The sequence below is a fragment of the Dendropsophus ebraccatus genome, chromosome 6 (assembly GCF_027789765.1).
Source record: "Dendropsophus ebraccatus isolate aDenEbr1 chromosome 6, aDenEbr1.pat, whole genome shotgun sequence".
Classification (NCBI taxonomy): Eukaryota; Metazoa; Chordata; class Amphibia; order Anura; family Hylidae; genus Dendropsophus; species Dendropsophus ebraccatus.
The window spans coordinates 146,212,297-146,229,036 of record NC_091459.1 but is presented as its reverse complement, the minus strand read 5'-3'; positions in this window follow the sequence as shown (position 1 = coordinate 146,229,036).

The window sequence follows — 16,740 nt, the reverse complement described above, 5'->3', positions numbered from 1 at the left end:
CCGTAGTGTGAACCCGCCCATACAGTGTAATAGATTGTGGGAACTTTCCAGGAAAAGCCGAGGTGTCGGATCCAGTATGGAGGGCGGCGTATTGTAGGCAGGGGCGGTCTTGGCATTTCTGGGGCCCCAAGCGAAGTTATGTCTGGGCCCCCCCCCTCGACACGCGTTCCAAAACAATAGACCGCTGTGTGTTGCCCCCAGTAGTATATACCCCTTGTGCGCTACCGCCAGTAAAATATACTCCTTCTGTGCTGCCCCCAATAGTATATACCCCTTGTGTCCTGCCCCCAGTAGTATATACCCCTTGTTTGCTTCCCCCAGTAGTATATAGACCCCTGTGTGTTCCCCAGTTATATATAGCCCCCCCCCGTGTGCTCCCCCAGAAGTATATAGACCTCATGTGTGCTGCCCCAGTTGTATATAGACCCCTGTGTGCTGCCCCCAGTTGTATATACCCCTTGTGTGCTCCCTCACTAGTATATAGCCCCCCTGTGTGCTCCCTCAGTGGTATTTAGCTCCCTGTGTGCTCCCCCACTTGGATATAGACCTCCTGTGTGCTCCCTCACTTGGATATAGACCTCCTGTGTGCTCCCCCACTTGGATATAGACCCCTGTGTGCTCCTCCAGTAGTATATAAACCCCCTATGTGGTTCCCCCAGTAGTATATAGACCCCCTGTGTGCCCCACCAGTATTATATAGACCCCTTGTGTGCTGACCCAGTAGTATACAGACCCCTGTGTGCTCCCCCAGTTATATATAGACCACCTGTGTGCCTCACAAGTAGTATATAGACCCCCTGTATGTTCTCCCAGTAGTATATAGACCCCCTGTGTGCCCCACCAGTAGTATATAGACCCCTGTATGCTCCCCCAGTAGTATATAGCCCCCCTGTGTGCTCCCCCACTTGGATATAGACCTCCTGTGTGCTCTCCAAGTTGTATATAGACCCCATTCTGCTGCCCCAAGTAGTATATAGACCCCCTGTGTGCTGGCCCCAGTAGTATATAGACCCCCTCAGTGAAGCCCCAGTAGTCTATAGCCCCCCATGTGTGCTCCCCCTGTTATATAGCCCCCCTGTGTGCTCCCCCCATTTATATAGACCCCCCGATGTGCGCTCCCCCAGTTAAACAGACCCCTGTGTGCTCCCCCTCCCATATAGTATATAACACAATAAAACAAACACTTATACTCACCTGGGTCCGGGCGTCTCCTCTTCTCTTCACTCTTGTGGCTTTTGGGTTTTCCCTGTGATCACAAGAGGTCGCACTCTACTTGTCCTGGCGCCGATGCTCCAGTGATGTCACTGGAGCGCCGGCACCACAAGGACAAAGCTGCCACTTGTGACCGCAGGGAAAACCCTTCCTGCGGCCACAAGAGTGACTGACAGGAAGGGAGCCAATGTCTCCCACCCTGTCAGTGCTGCTACATGTAACTATGAGCGCTCATTACGAGTGCTCATAGTTACAGTTCAGATGGCAGCAGCGAGCGGGGCAGCAGCGAGCGGGGCAGCAGCCCTGTCCAGCGGTCTTTGAGCACAAGAGCAGGGCATGGGGGCCCCCTTGGATGTTGGGGGCCCCAAGCGATCGCTTGGGGTGCTTGGTGCCAAAGACCGCCACTGATTGTAGGCTGCAATATTCTCCGCTACAGCCAACACTGACTGGATTTTTACATCAAGTTGTTGGAGGGTTCAATATTTCATTGCACACTTGCATACATTCAGGATCCATCACAGCTGATACTCTGTAAGAATTTTACAAATCAGCAGAATAGTGAGTGCAGCTCTGGAGTATAATACAGGATGTAACTCAGGATCAGTAATGTAATGTATGTACACAGTGACCCCACCAGCAGAATAGTGAGTGCAGCTCTGAGGTATAATACAGGATGTAACTCAGGATCAGTAATGTAATGTATGTACACAGTGACCTCACCAGCAGAATAGTGAGTGCAGCTCTGGAGTACTGGCCACTAGAGGGAGCTTCTTCCTGTTTCCTGTGTGTTGCTGTGAGGATCGTTTGGTGTGCTCTGTGCATTTGGAGGGAAGCCTGGACTTCGTTTTCTTTGGGGTGCATCCCCTTCTCCCCAGGAGGGGGGTGCAGGCCCAGGTATGAGCGAGGCGAGGAGAGCCCCAACTCCTGCCCCCCGAACCAGGTCCGTGGGGGGCAGAGGAATCCAGCGACCAACAGCAGAGGGAACACCATCAGGAGGTCCATCTGAGGTACAAGGGCTGAGGCGGTCTACTAGGAGGTGCAGCGATGCTTCTCCAGCCGCCCCTGAACCAAAGGTGACAAAGGGTAGCCGCAAGGCTACGACCAGCTGTGGAACTGCAAGCACCAGCAGCACTACAGCGACTGTGGAATCAAGTCATGACAGTGTGAGCAGTGACACTCCTCCTGGAGCAAGGCAGTCTGCCCAGGGAGATGTGGAGAAAGATTGGGGGGTGCCGCGGTCCCAAGAGACAGGGCAGACCTATGGCCTCCGGATTGCTGCGGGCCTCCATGGGTATGAGGAAGCCAGGAACCAGCTGTACAAGCTCCAGGAGGAGGTATGTGCTGTAAAAGCATTGATGGACACTGCTGCTAAGCAGCAAAAGGCTGAGCTATCAGCTAAGATAAAATGTCTGAAAGCTGATATCAAAAAGCTAATAAAAAAAAAGAACTTTTATTTTGGAGAACAGTGGGCCGTTTAGAGAAAAACTACAGAATGATGATCGTTTTGCTGAAATGGAGAGAGAAAAGCGGAGAGGGCTGAGAGGGCTCCAGCCAGAGAGCCGGGTGGAGGAGAAAGGAGACGCTGCAGAGGTACGTGATGTTGAGCCGAATCCACCCGGGGGTCCGCAACAACAGACCCCATACAGTGGGCTCCCTGCAGGGCAAGCGGCATTGTCATCTAGCCGCCGTTCGGGGGATGAAAGCAACACCAGTTACCAGGGAGGGGCGCTGATGGCCCAGATCCAGCTCCTGCAGTCACCAGGGCGCCTCCAGGACTTTGCATTCGGAGAGGAGTTACCAGAGGAGGCGCCTGGGAGAAAGACTAAGGTAAAGACCACCAAGCTTCAGGAGCAGGTAACATTTGCATATTCCCCCCTCCCGGACTGGCCTCAGGGTCAGCTCACTGTGTGAACCCCATATCTCAGCCCAGCCTGAGTTCTGTTGTGGACTCAGTGCAGGAGAATGGGGAGAGTATGGAGTCTAGTATGGCGGTAAGTACAGTAAGTGGACAGTAATATTGGCCCAGCGGCGAGCAGTGGTAGGAGAGGTGGCCCAGCGGTGGGCAGTAACGTTAAAGGCACTGGAGCATTAGATCACTCCCTGACGGGAGGGGGGAGCGTCTGTGTGCCGGTGTCAGCTGCGGGAGCTCCGGTGGCTCTTGGCGCTGGCGCTGCTGTTCCTTTGTGTCGTCGCAGGGATGCTGCCGGAGCTAAGATGCCTTCGCCTCCCAAGAGAAAGACTGGACTTAAGCCTTTATTTTGTATTGGAGTTGCTGGACCAGATCATGCGGAGGACTCTAGTACTGATGAGGCAGAGGGTACCTGCAGAAATAGGGCAGGGGCTGCCTCTAAACAGTCCAGGCAGGCTGTTCGATCCTTTCTTAAGGGACCAGTGGCCTGTCCTGTGGAGGTGGCTCCGGTCCTGGTACCCAATGACACTGATGGTACAAAATCTCTTTCTGTCCCAGAACACATCGGTCCACCCAGTGTGAATGGGGGAATTAATGTTGGGGGGAAGGCAGGAGTGAATGTGGGGAGGAATATGTCTGGGGCTTTGGAGGGTGGTCGGGGTAGTGTGACATGTAGTATTGGTGTGGGTATGGATTATGTGGAGGAGGGTGGTGAAGGGGCACAGATTAGTGGTGGGAGCATAGGGCCTGGTCCAGTTGCACGTGTGGGGCCTTCCTCGTCCTCGGGCCCTGGGGATGGTGATTTGCATCGACGTGTCCTGCAGGCCTTAAAGAGAGGGGAGAGAACAATCAATGTAGAGGGTAGGGAGGTTGATCTGTCTTTCTTCATAGAAAGGCATGGCCTTACAGCCTTCTGAGAGGAAAGGGGTAGGGAAACTGTGTGGTCTCTCCCAACAGCCGGGCCGGGCGGTGTCCGAAGGAATGTGGTCCGTCTGAGTTGGAGAGGCAGTGATACATGTCCCCCAAGATCTAAAGTTGTTGAGCTCCTGCTGAGGATGAGCTTCAAGGCAACCGACATCTTTGCCTTGATACATCCCTTTGGTACCCCTGAATTCGATATCAGCTTTGTTCGGCCGGAGGGGCTTGAGCTTTTTTGGTCGAACTATGAGCTGGTAAAGGATGAGCCCGGCTGGCGAGACTTTGCTATTCAGGTGGTGTCTCTCCAAAATAACGTCAAGAAAGTGACCGTTTAAACCCATAACGAATCACTCTCTTGTATTGACATCATGACGTGGCTTGGCCATTATGGAGAAGTGGTGGAAGTCCCAAAAAAGAACAGGGACGAATATGGCATCTGGTCAGGGGCTTGGACCTTTATGGTCAAACTTAGGTATTCAGGAAACACCGTTACCCATATACCATCTGCCACCTTCCTAGGAAGGGATCGAATCCAGGTCTTCTACCAGGGTCGGCCTAAGCTCTGTCACAGGTGCGGTGACCCCACACATTTCAGTGCTAGGTGCACGGTGACGAAGTGCTCATTGTGTGGGGAAGTAGGCCATCTCGCTGCATCCTGTGCGGAGATTAGGTGTCACCTGTGTGGTGACTTAGGTCACCCATTCAGTCGCTGCCCTCGTTCCTTTGCCAACGCAGTTGTTACCCCGGTGGAGAAAGGTCGTGAGGAGGAATCACTGGGGGGGCAGCTGGCGGAGGTGAAGGAGTAAAAAAGCCAGGAAAGAAAGGTAAGCAAAAGACGCCAGCCCAACTGAGGCGTCGGGATAAGCGCCAAAGGGAGAGGGAGATGAGGGAGGATCTGCCCAGAGTAAGAGGACGAGGAAAATGTAAATAAAGGGGATATGGATACATCCATTTCACTAAAGAGAGTTAAACCATCATCAGATGAGGAAGGTGGCGGGCAGGATGGAAAGGATAGTGGGAAAAAGAAAGCCGTCTAACTCAGTCACCCATGATGGCGGCACCCTCTCCGTTGACGCTGGCTTCCATTAATGTAGCCAGCATTAAGTCAGATACGGCTAGGTTTGCGGCCTATGATTATTTTGCCCACGTTAATGCTGACATTTTCTTTTTGCAGGAGACCAGGCTAACAGACATGTCATCTATATTTAAAGCCAGAAGGGAATGGAGGAATGGGCCCTCCTACTGGTCGAGCCGACCATATAGCGGGGTGGCGGCTCTTTTTGCCGCAACGGTAGAATGCCGACTGGTTATTGAGTTAGAAATGGGGAGGTGCCTGATTCTAGATGTCCTCATGAAGGGACAAGAACTTCGCCTTATTAACATCTATGGTCCACAGTCCAAGTGGGATAGGAAGTGTCTCTTTATGAGGATCAAGCCCTATCTTTTTACAAGTCGGCAGGTGGTCTTTGGAGGGGACTTCAATGCTGTCACGAGGCCCCAGGATAGGGGAGGTTCCAGAGACAAGCTGACTTATGATGGCGTCGCCCTGAATAGTATAGCTAGTGAGGCTCGCCTGGTGGATGTTCACATCCGGCATACACCAGGCCACGCGGGATTCACCTATCATAGGGGTAGTTGTAGGTCCAGGATAGACAGGTTTTATTTAAAGGAGGAAGCCGTCTCTTCAGCGGTGTCCGTTGTTGAGGTGGAGTTCTCCGACCACTGTTTAATTTTGTTTTCTCTGAATGTTACAGAGACCCCCCGGATGGGTAGAGGCTACTGGAAGCTCAATTCATCTCTCTTGGAAGAAGTGGAAATAAGACAGTCCTTTGAGGATTTTCTTCAGAGCCAGGTACCATTGCTGGGCCTTTGTAGCAGTAAGTCAGAGTGGTGGGAGATGTTCAAAAAAAGGGTTGCGAGATTCTTCCGCAGGCTCTCGAGCCTCAGGAGTCTGGACAGGTATCGCCTGTACCAGGGCCTGAGGAAGAAACTTGAACGTCTTGTCTCGACTGGAGGTAGTCGTGATGATATCTCCAGAGTGAAAGCCTTGCTAATGAAGTGCCAGTATGATAGACACGCATCTTTGGTTTTTGAGAGGGACTACGGGAAGTACCGCTCGCCCGACCCTTACAGAAACTGCAAGATGTCAGTGAATAGTAAAATCGTCTCAGGACTGATTGATAGTACAGGATCCCTGAAAAGGTCCAGATCAGGGATCCTGGAGGTCGTCAGATCCTTTTACTCGCACCTCTTGGGGAGGAAGGATCTAGATCGGGATAAGGCCTCAGCTTTCTTGACTGAAACCGTCCCTGAACCAGGGGTAGACCCCTCTCTTGACGTTTTGACAGAGATGATCCAAGAAGAGGAAGTCAGGGTGGCTATTGATGGTCTTGCCCTCAAGAAGTCACCCGGTCCAGATGGCTTAACATCTGAGTTCTATAAGACCTTTAAGGACACTTTGGTACCCCTCTTGACTGAGGTATTTAATGAGTGTCTCTCCTCGGGCACTCTGCCGAGGTCAATGAGGAGGTCAGCCTTGAACATCTTGTCAAAGGGTAAAGACCCGTCCCGCATTGAAAATTGGCGTCCCATAGCGCTTCTCGATGTGGACAGAAAGATTCTGGCAAAAGTGCTGTTTAATCGGCTGGTGAAGTTTGCGCCCCAGCTCCTTTCAGGGGCCCAGCATTGCTCTGTTCCAGGCCGCAGTACCTTTAGTGCTGTGCTTGGTGTCCGGGAGGCTGTGGAGCAGGGTAGGGCGGGTCATTGGAAGGGGTACTTGCTGTCCTTGGATCAGGCAAAAGCGTTTGATCGGGTTAACCACGAGTACCTCTGGTCTATCCTTCTGAGATATGGCCTGCCGGGGGGGGGGGTTGTTGATTGGCTTAAGACCTTGTATGCAGGGGCAGAGAGTTTCCCGCTTGTGAATGGTTGGATTGGCCGCTCTTTTGAGGTTGGGTCTGGTGTCCGTCAGGGTTGCCCTTTGAGCCCACTGTTGTACGTGTTTGCAATTGATCCATTCCTTAGGAGGGTTGATTGTGGACCGATGGCAGGGGTGAGAATGGACCCTGCGGTGCCAGATTCCACTCTGAGGGTGGTAGCGTACGCCGATGATGTCACCATATTCGTCTCCTCGCAAGAGGAGGTGCAGTGTGTGATGTCAGAGGTGGAGCGCTACTCAGAGGCATCTGGGTCCAAGATCAACCAGGATAAGTGTGAGAGTCTCTGGCTGGGAGGTGGAGATCCTGGATTTGATCTCCCGGACACCCTTCCAGAGCCCTAGGAGTTTGCAAAAGTTCTCGGCATCGAATTCGGCCAAGGGGATTACCCCAAACAAAACTGGGACAGCAGGCTTAAGATCGCTGCTCAGAGGGTGGATCAGTGGAAGGGTTGGTCTTTGACCCTCAGGGAAAGGGTTAACCTGATCAAAACTTTCCTGCTCCCTTTGCTGATATATCTGGGCAGTGTTTGCATTTTGCCAGAACCGCTCTGGACTCGGGTCTACAGTGTGTTCTTCCAGCTGTTATGGGGGAATAGACTGAACCTAGTCAAGAGGGAGGTTACTTACCGTACGAAGAGACAAGGGGGGTTGTGTATGGTCAACCCCGTGGTGTTCCTGGTGAATACCTTTCTTAAGACCAACATTGCAATCCTCTGGAAAGAGAGGGCTCCCCCGTGGGTATTCTCCTGTAGGGGATGGTTTCGGCCTTTCTTCCAGGAATGGGAGACAGGAGGGCAAGTGAAGGATCTCCGCACACCACACGGGCATCTTCCGGCTTATGCTACCCTGGTTCTGAAGGTCATTCGTCGGTGGGGTTTGGGGAAGTGGGAGATTAGGACTCTGTCGAGGAAATTCCTTGACAATAGGGTCCTGTCATCCAATTTCCAAAAACCGCTGGCGCTCAAGGATTGCCCAAGCCGGGATCTAGAGGTTGGTTTGGGCCTATTGAATTCCATCAGGATCCTTTTGAAGTTTTGGGACTTGGCTTGGCGCTGCTTCCATGGGAAACTGTATGTGAGGGACAATCTGAAGTGCAGGAGCTCTGAGGATCGGGGATGTCCCCGGGAGGAGTGTGGAGGCATGCTGGAAAGCATGGAGCATTTTCTGCTTCATTGTCCCTTTAATACAGAGGTTTACAACAGGGTGGGCGCTTCCATCGGGTGGCCCAGGTTGGCCTGCCTCTCCTATGCGGAATGGGCCTATGGAGCATTCAGAAACCTTGGTGGCTGGGACCGGAGCACTTTATTCCTAGTCAGCATAGTGGTCAGGTACCACACGTGGAGGGCACAGTGTTTAGTGTCGACGCAGCGTAAAATCCTCCATGTGGATGAGGTGGTTAGGGGCACAGCGCCCCCTGTGGATGAGGTGGTTAGGGGCACAGCGCCCCCTGTGGATGAGGTGGTTAGGGGCACAGCGCCCCCCCTGTGGATGATGTGGTTAGGGGCACAGCGCCCCCTGTGGATGAGGTGGTTAGGGGCACAGCGCCCCCTGTGGATGAGGTGGTTAGGGGCACAGCGCCCCCCCTGTGGATGATGTGGTTAGGGGCACAGCGCCCCCTGTGGATGAGGTGGTTAGGGGCACACTCGGTGACCTGGTGAAGGTGCGCTCTCTGGAGTACAAGAGGCTGGGGGCTGGTAGGGCCTCTTGTCTTTGGAGGGGCTTTGCCTATAAGGTTCCTTAGCCTGCGTCTCCTCTCCTGGTGGCGGCTGATGCTGGCACCTTAGTCTTTTGTTTTGTGCTGTAGAGATACTGGAGTATAGGGCTTGCAGGCGCTGATCTTGGGCTTTCGGGCTGTGTGTGGGGCTGAGAAGTCTCATTATTGTTGGGTTTAGTATGTTATATATTTTTTCAAAAGTTTGTGTATTGTGATTGTCTTTGTGATTAATGTGATTATAAATTGTATATACTGTAAATATTATATATGTTTTGTTTGCACCTGGGGTTCGGGTTTAGTGATAGGTTGGGTGGTGGGTAAAAGGGGGGAGGGGGCTTCTGTGGGACTTTGTTGGGACTTTTTTTATATATATAAAATCCTGGGCTGGTTCATGGACGTCCGTGATCATGTACTGGGGGCATGGGATGCGGGACCAGCTCAGGGCCAAAAAAAAAAAAAAAATGTATTAAAAATATTATATGTATTGTTTAGTTGTAGGTTATTATTTTGCATTGTGTCTTGTTTAGTTTTAGTTTATTTGTGTAATGATGTCTTGTTTAGTTGGTGTTGGGTTGAGTAGAATTATGTCTGTGGTATTAGGTTGTGCACAATGCAACTGGGCCAGGGGGTTCACATTTAGCTATTTATATAGGTGTGTAGTATATAGGGGTGTATTGTATATAGTAGTGTATATAGGTGTGTTTATAGGTGTGTGGTATATAGTAGTATATATAGGTTTGTATATAGTTTATTAATATGTTTAGCTAAATAGTTTATATTGTGTATATATTGTATATAGGTATATGGGTGTATATATTGTATATAGGTATAGGTGTGTATAGGTATATGGGTTGTCTGTGTGGAAGAATGAGTGCGGGGATGGACCGGTGCTTTATGTTATGGTTTCATTTTTCTATTTATTGTTTTGTTCTGGTTAGATATGGTGCGTTATTTCTGTATTTATTTATTGTTATGTTTAAAATTTTAATAAAAGAAATACAGGATGTAACTGCAGAATAGTGAGTGCAGCTCTGGAGTATAATACAGGATGTAACTCAGGATCAGTAATGTAATGTATGTACACAGTGACCCCACCAGCAGAATAGTGAGTGCAGCTCTGGAGGGTGTGGTTACTGGGTGTGCCTGCGTTTGCTCCTGAGCTCCACACTTCCAGACTTCCAGGAGGAGAGAGGCTGATTTACCACCTGCTTCCCCAGGAAGGTGGCAGCTTCCTGGGAGAGTTTTCAGCATGGATCCCCTGACCTCCACCTCCCGGTCAAGGCCGGCGGGGGGTGTAGAGAGTGTAAGCTACCGGCCAGCGCTCCGGCTGGAGGGGTAAGAAGATCCAGTAGGGTTCGCAGCAATGTGGACCCAGCCCTTCCAGCGACGGATGGAAGCCGCAAGGTTGCTGATACAGAGCCTACAAGCAAGGTGAGCGCAAGAAGGGGTGCAGGTGCAGCTGCACGGAGGGGCTCCCAGGAGAGTCAGGTGGTGGAGCAGTGGGGTCTCAGGGGGCCCAGGGAGTCTGCAGCCACTTATGGCACCAGGATAGCTGCAAAGCTCACTGAGTATGAGCAGCTGGGAAAGAGACTGAAAGGTCTAAGAGAAGACCTGAGCTTTGCTAAGCACAGAGCCAGCTCAGCCCCAAAGAAGCAGAAACCTGGGTTTACAGCTAAGGTGAAGTCTCTGCAGCAGGAGATTAAAGACCTGGAGCTGCAGAGAATAGTTATCCTGGAGGGCAGTGATATCTTCAGAGAGAAGCTCCTCAATGCGGACAGATTTGCCAGCATGAAATCCCCAAAGAAGGAGGAGGAGGATGATGGGGGTGATTGTTCCGCAGATGGTGAGAGCAGTAGTGAGGAAGAGGAAGAGGATATGGAAGCTGGAGAGACCACTGTGACAGCGAGTCTGGAGGACTTGGCTACAAAGTCTTCCAGTGCACAAGGGGTGAATGAGTCCCAGCTGAGTCTACCTGCAGGACAAGTAGCCTTACCAACATCTTCAGGAGAAGGCTCTACAGAGGATGATGATGGTGGTGATGATGATGATGATGATGATGAAGACAACGACTCTGGAGGAGCTCTGCTTGCACAGATAAAACAAATTGAATCCCCAGTGTACATGGAGAACTTTAGCTTTGGAGATGACCTGGGGATGGAGAGGTTAATTAAAAAGAAGAAAAAAGGCAGAAAAAAGAGGAAGAAGCCAGCAGAGCAGGTGAACCTTGTGTATGTTCCCTTTGTGCAGTCTGGGGCGGCTGGAAAGTCGTCTCAGGGTGCAGATGCTGGTAATCTGACTGTCCCCGCTTCTGCTACTGTGGAGTGGGGCCAGAAAGCCAGTAAGAGTACAACCAAGATGGCGGAGAGTGCCGGCCTCGCTGGTCAGGGTAGTGAGGTCGGTAATGGTGTAGGAGCGGCCGGGGGGCCGGACAGTTTGGTGGCTGAGGTGACGTGTGCAGGGCGCTTCTCTGCAGGTAAAGGGAGGAGTGTCCCAGTGCCAGCGGCTGGCACATTGCCCGGGCGGTCGGGCATTAAAATTGTGGGCGATCGTTCCGCTGGATCTGGAGCTGCAGGACGCTCCTCTGCAGGCAAAGGGAGGAGTGTCCAGGCTTCAGGAGAAGGCACAAGTGCCAGTGATGATCTTACTGCTGGGGGCAGAGCAAGCAGTAAAGAGACTGTCACTAAGTCAGGTGCCTGTCTGCTGCCGCAGGTACACACCAATGGACATGGACACATTTCTGACAGCCATAACATTAATGAAGCCATGCTTCAGGCGGTGCAGGAGATTGAGGCAGAGGTGCTGGCTGAGGCTGAGGGCCGGACAGGTGGCAATGCTGCATCTCCCCATGTTGCCCAGTCAAATGTGCCCAGGGATGCCAAGGATGCCACTGCTAATGCCAGAGCTACTACTAATATATCCAGTAGTAATGTAATAAAGCCAGCCAGACTACAGGTAGGCCAGTCCAGCCCAGCTAGGCAGGGAATGATTAATGCTGGTGTTAATGTTTCTTCTGTGGTTGCTGGGGGGAGTGGGGATGGTCCGGCTGCCCCCCCAGTGGTGGCCGCTCCAGTAAGGAGCTATGCCAACGTCACTGCTGGGGGAACTAGGGGATCCTCATCTCTTAATCCAGGAGAAGGTAACTTGCAACGACGCCTCCTGGAGGCGTTGAGGAGAGGAGACAGAACGCTCCAAGTAGAGGGCCGGGAGGTCGACCTGTCCTTCTATGTAGAAAGACATGGGCTTGGGGCATTCCGAGAGCATAATGGGGAAGTGGTCTGGTCCCTTCCGACACCTGGGCAGGAGGTTGGCCGTAGGAACGTGGCCCGTCTGGTATGGAGAGGCAGTGATGCGTGCCCATCCAGAGCAAAGGTGGTGGAGCTTCTCTTCCAGATGAGTTTCAGGGCGAATGACATCTTTGCTCTGATCCACCCCTACGGTACCTCTGAATTCGACATCAGCTTTGTGAAGCCAGAGGGACTTGAGCTCTTCTGGTCTAATCACGAGCTGGTGAAGGATGAGCCCGTGTGGCGGGATTTCGCTGTAAAGGCGGTATCCCGTCAGAGTTCTGTCAAAAAAGTGACCGTTTTGACGCGCAACGAGTCGCTTTCTTGCTATGACATCATGACTTGGCTAGGCAGGTATGGGGAGGTGACGGACATCCCCAAGAAAAATCTGGATGAGCATGGTATTTGGTCCGGAGCCTGGACGTTTTCCGTTCGCCTCCGTCGTTCAGGCAACACTGTCGCACACATTCCATCTGCTGCCTTCCTCGGACGTGATAGGATCCAAGTCTTTTATCAGGGGCAGCCGAAGCTGTGTCACAGGTGTGGGGATCCCACCCACTTTAGTGCAAACTGCACTAAGCTGATTTGTGCATTGTGCGGTGCGGAGGGTCATCTGGCTGCCGCCTGTGGCCGGATTCGCTGTCACCTGTGTGGTGACCTTGGTCACCCATTTAGCAGGTGTCCACGCTCATTCTCCAATGCTGCGGCCGCCCAAGATGGGGAGAGCCTTGTTGTTGCCTCACCTGGGGAGGGGACCAGCAGAGGAGAAAGGGCACTAGTGCCAGTGAAGAAGGTAAAAAACAAGACCCCCTCTAAGCTAAGGCGAGAGGAGAAGCGCAGAAGGAGCAGGGACCTGGAAAGTTCCCTGATGCCAGGAGTAGTCAGTGGTCCTGCTCCAGATGCCAGCTTAGAGGGAACAGCTGAGGCTCTGGGGGATACCGAGTTAGATGAAGAGATAAGAAGACTTCGTAAAGAGGAGGCAAAGAGAGCCATTTCCTCCAGTTCCTCCCAATATGAAAGTTTGGATGAGGACGGTGGGAAAGGGCAAAATGAAAAACGTAAGTGCGACAGTAGGAGGCAAGGCCAGAAGGGGCCTAGGGCGTCTTCTTCTTTGTCCTCCGGTGTTGCGGGCCAAGTGCCAAAGGAAAGCCTGACTGACCCCCCTCTGATCGTTCTGTCCAATAGGTATCAGGCCCTCGGCAAAGCCGAGGCTGAGGGATTGATTTTGGAGACGGTGAGGTCTCCAGGAGGTGCCGAGCCTGTTCCTTCTGAGGCAGTTTCCTTGGGAGGCCAGGTGGCCCCTGGGTCAGGAGATGAGGATCTGGGTATGGATATGTCTGCATCTTTAAAGCGGGTTAAAGAGAAGGCAAAAGGATCTTCTTCTGATGGGAAAGGTGGTAAAAAGAAGGGTAGAAAATAAAGAGACAAGGCTGTCCAACTCAATCACCCATGATGGCGGCACTCACCCCATTGACTCTGGCATCCATTAACTGTGCCAGCATTAAGTCGGATACGGCTAGATTTGCAGCCTTTGATTTTCTCGGTCGTATTAACGCCGACATTTTGTTTTTGCAGGAGACCAGGTTGACAAATCAAGCCTTGCTAGTAAAAGCCAAGCGAGAGTGGAGGCATGGGCCTTCACACTGGTCTCTTGCGGCGGAGCTGTATAGTGGGGTGGCGGTCCTTTTTACCGCTCCTGTAGAATGCAGACGGGTTATTGAGTTGGAAATGGGGAGGTGCCTGATCTTGGATGTCCTCATGAAGGGGCAAGAGCTCAGGCTCATTAACATCTATGCCCCACAGACTAAGTGGGACCGTAAAAGCCTTTTTATGAGGATTAAGCCTTTTCTTTTTACGAGTCGGCAAGTGATCTTTGGTGGAGACTTCAACACTATCACGAGGTCTCAGGACAGGAGAGGCGCCAAAGACAAGCTGGCTTATGATAGCATGGCCCTGATTAGTATAGTTAGGGAGGCTCGCCTAGAGGATGCCCACATCCGGACACCCTCGGGCCACGTGGGTTTCACCTATCATCGAGGTAGCTGCAGGTCTAGATTAGACAGGTTTTATTTAAAGGAGGAAGCCGCCTCTTCCGCAGTGTCCGTGGTTGAGGTGGAGTTCTCCGACCACTGTCTAATTTTGTTTTCTCTGAATGTTTCAGAGACCCCCCGGATGGGTAGAGGCTACTGGAGGCTGAATTCGTCCCTCCTGGAAGAAGCAGAGGTAAGACAATCCTTTGAGGATTTTCTTCAGAGTCAGGTACCTCTACTGGGCCTATGTAGTAGTAAGTCAGAGTGGTGGGAGATATTCAAGAAGCGGGTTGCGAGGTTCTTCCGCCAGCTCTCAAGCCTCAGGTCCCTGAATAGGTATCGTGTGTATCAGGGCCTGAGGAGGAAACTCGAGCATCTTGTCTCGACTGGAGGTAGTAGAGAGGAGATCTCCAGAGTGAAAGCCTTGCTCATGAGGTGTCAGTATGATAGGCACACATCTTTAGTTTTTGAGAGGGATTTCGGGAGGTACCGCTCGCCCGACCCCTACAGAAACTGTAAGATGTCAGTGAATAGTAAGATCGTGACTGGACTGGTTGATAGTACGGGATCTCTGAACCGGTCCAGATCAGGGATCCTGGAGGTCGTCAGATCCTTTTACTCACACCTCTTGGGGAGGAAGGATCTAGATCGGGATGTGATGTCGGGTTTCCTGGCTGAAACCATTCCTGAGCCAGGGGTAGACCCCTCTCTTGATGTTTTGGCAGAAGAGATCAGGGAAGAGGAAGTTAGACTGGCGATTGAAGGGCTTGCCCTGAAGAAGTCGCCAGGTCCAGATGGCTTAACATCTGAGTGGTATAAGACCTTCAGGGACCTCTTGGTTCCCCTCTTGACCGAGGTCTTCAATGAGTGTCTTTCCTCGGGCACTCTGCCGAGGTCAATGAGGAGGTCAGCCCTGATTCTTTTGTCAAAGGGTAAAGATTCAAGCCGTATTGAGAATTGGAGGCCCATAGCTCTTCTCAATGCAGACAGGAAGATTCTGGCCAAGATACTGTTTAATAGGCTGGTGAAGTTTGCACCCCAACTCCTTTCGGGGGCTCAGCACTGCTCTGTTCCAGGCCGAAGCACCTTAAGTGCTGTCCTTAGTGTCAGGGAGGCAGTGGAGCGGAGTAGTGCGGGTCTTTGGAAGGGGTACTTGCTGTCCCTGGATCAGGCCAAAGCATTTGATCGGGTGAACCATGAGTACCTCTGGTCTGTCCTTCGGAGATATGGCCTACCAGATACTTTTGTCAATTGGCTTAAGATCTTGTATGCAGGGGCAGAGAGTTTCCCGCTGGTGAATGGTTGGTCTGGCCGCTCTTTTGAGGTTGGGTCTGGGGTTCGCCAGGGCTGTCCTTTGAGCCCACTGTTGTATGTGTTCGCGATCGACCCTTTCCTTAGGAGGGTTGGTTGTGGACCATTGGCAGGGGTCGGGATGAGCCTGGAGGAATCAGAAGCCACCCTGAGAGTGGTAGCGTACGCTGATGATGTCACTATCTTCGTATCCTCGAGAGGGGAGGCAGATGTGGTGATGTCTGAAGTGGAGCGCTACTCGGAGGCGTCCGGGTCCAAGATCAACCAGGATAAGTGTGAGAGTCTCTGGCTGGGAGGGGGAGATCCCAGGTTTGATCTCCCGGACACCCTTCCAGAGTCCCAAGAGTCAGCAAAAGTATTGGGCATCACATTTGGCCAGGGTGATTACCCCACTAAAAACTGGGATGGTAGGCTCCAGGATGCCACTCGGAAGGTGGACCAGTGGAAGGGTTGGTCTTTAACCTTAAGGGAAAGGGTACACCTGATCAAATCGTACCTGCTCCCTTTGTTTATCTACCTGGGCAGTGTATGTATCTTGCCAGAGGCTTCCTATACTAGGATCTACAGCCTGTTCTTCCAGCTGTTATGGGGGAATAGGCTGAACCTGGTCAAGAGAGAGGTTACGTACCGCACGAGGAGACTTGGGGGTTTGTCTATGGTGAACCCTGTGGTGTTCTTAGTGAACACCTTCTTGAAAGCTAACATCACAAACCTCTGGAAAGAGAGGGCTCCTCCGTGGGTACTCTCCTGTAGGGAATGATTTCGGCCTTTCTTCCAGGAATGGGAGACAGGAGGGCGAGTGAAGGACCTTCGTACACCCCATGGATATCTTCCGGCTTACGCTACCCCGACTCTGAAGATGATACGTCGGTGGGGTCTGGGAATGTGGGAGATCAGGACTCAGTCAAGGAAATTCCTTGACCAAAGGGTTCTGTTGACCCATTTCCAGAAGCCTCTGGCGCTCAGGGATTGCCCAGGTCGGGATCTGAGGGTTGGGTTAAATCTTTTGAATTCAAAGAGGATCCCCCAGAAGTTTTGGGACTTGGCCTGGCGCTGCTTCCAGGGGAAGCTATATGTGAGGGACAATTTGAAGTGCAGGAGCTCCGATGATCGGGGGTGTCCCCGAGAGGAGTGTGGAAATACGCTGGAAAGCATGGATCATTTCCTGCTTCATTGTCCCTTCAATATAGGGGTTTACACCAGGGTGGGCGCCTCCATAGGTTGGAGTCAGTTAGTCAGTCTCACCTATCCGGAGTGGGCTTATGGAGTATTCAGGGACCTGGGTGGTCGAGATCACTGCACGTTATTCTTAGTCAGCATAGTAGTTAGGTACCACACGTGGAACGCACGGTGTCTAGTATCTACACAGCGTAGAGTCCTCTCCGAGGTGGAGGTCTGTAGGAACATCACTGGTGACCTTGGGA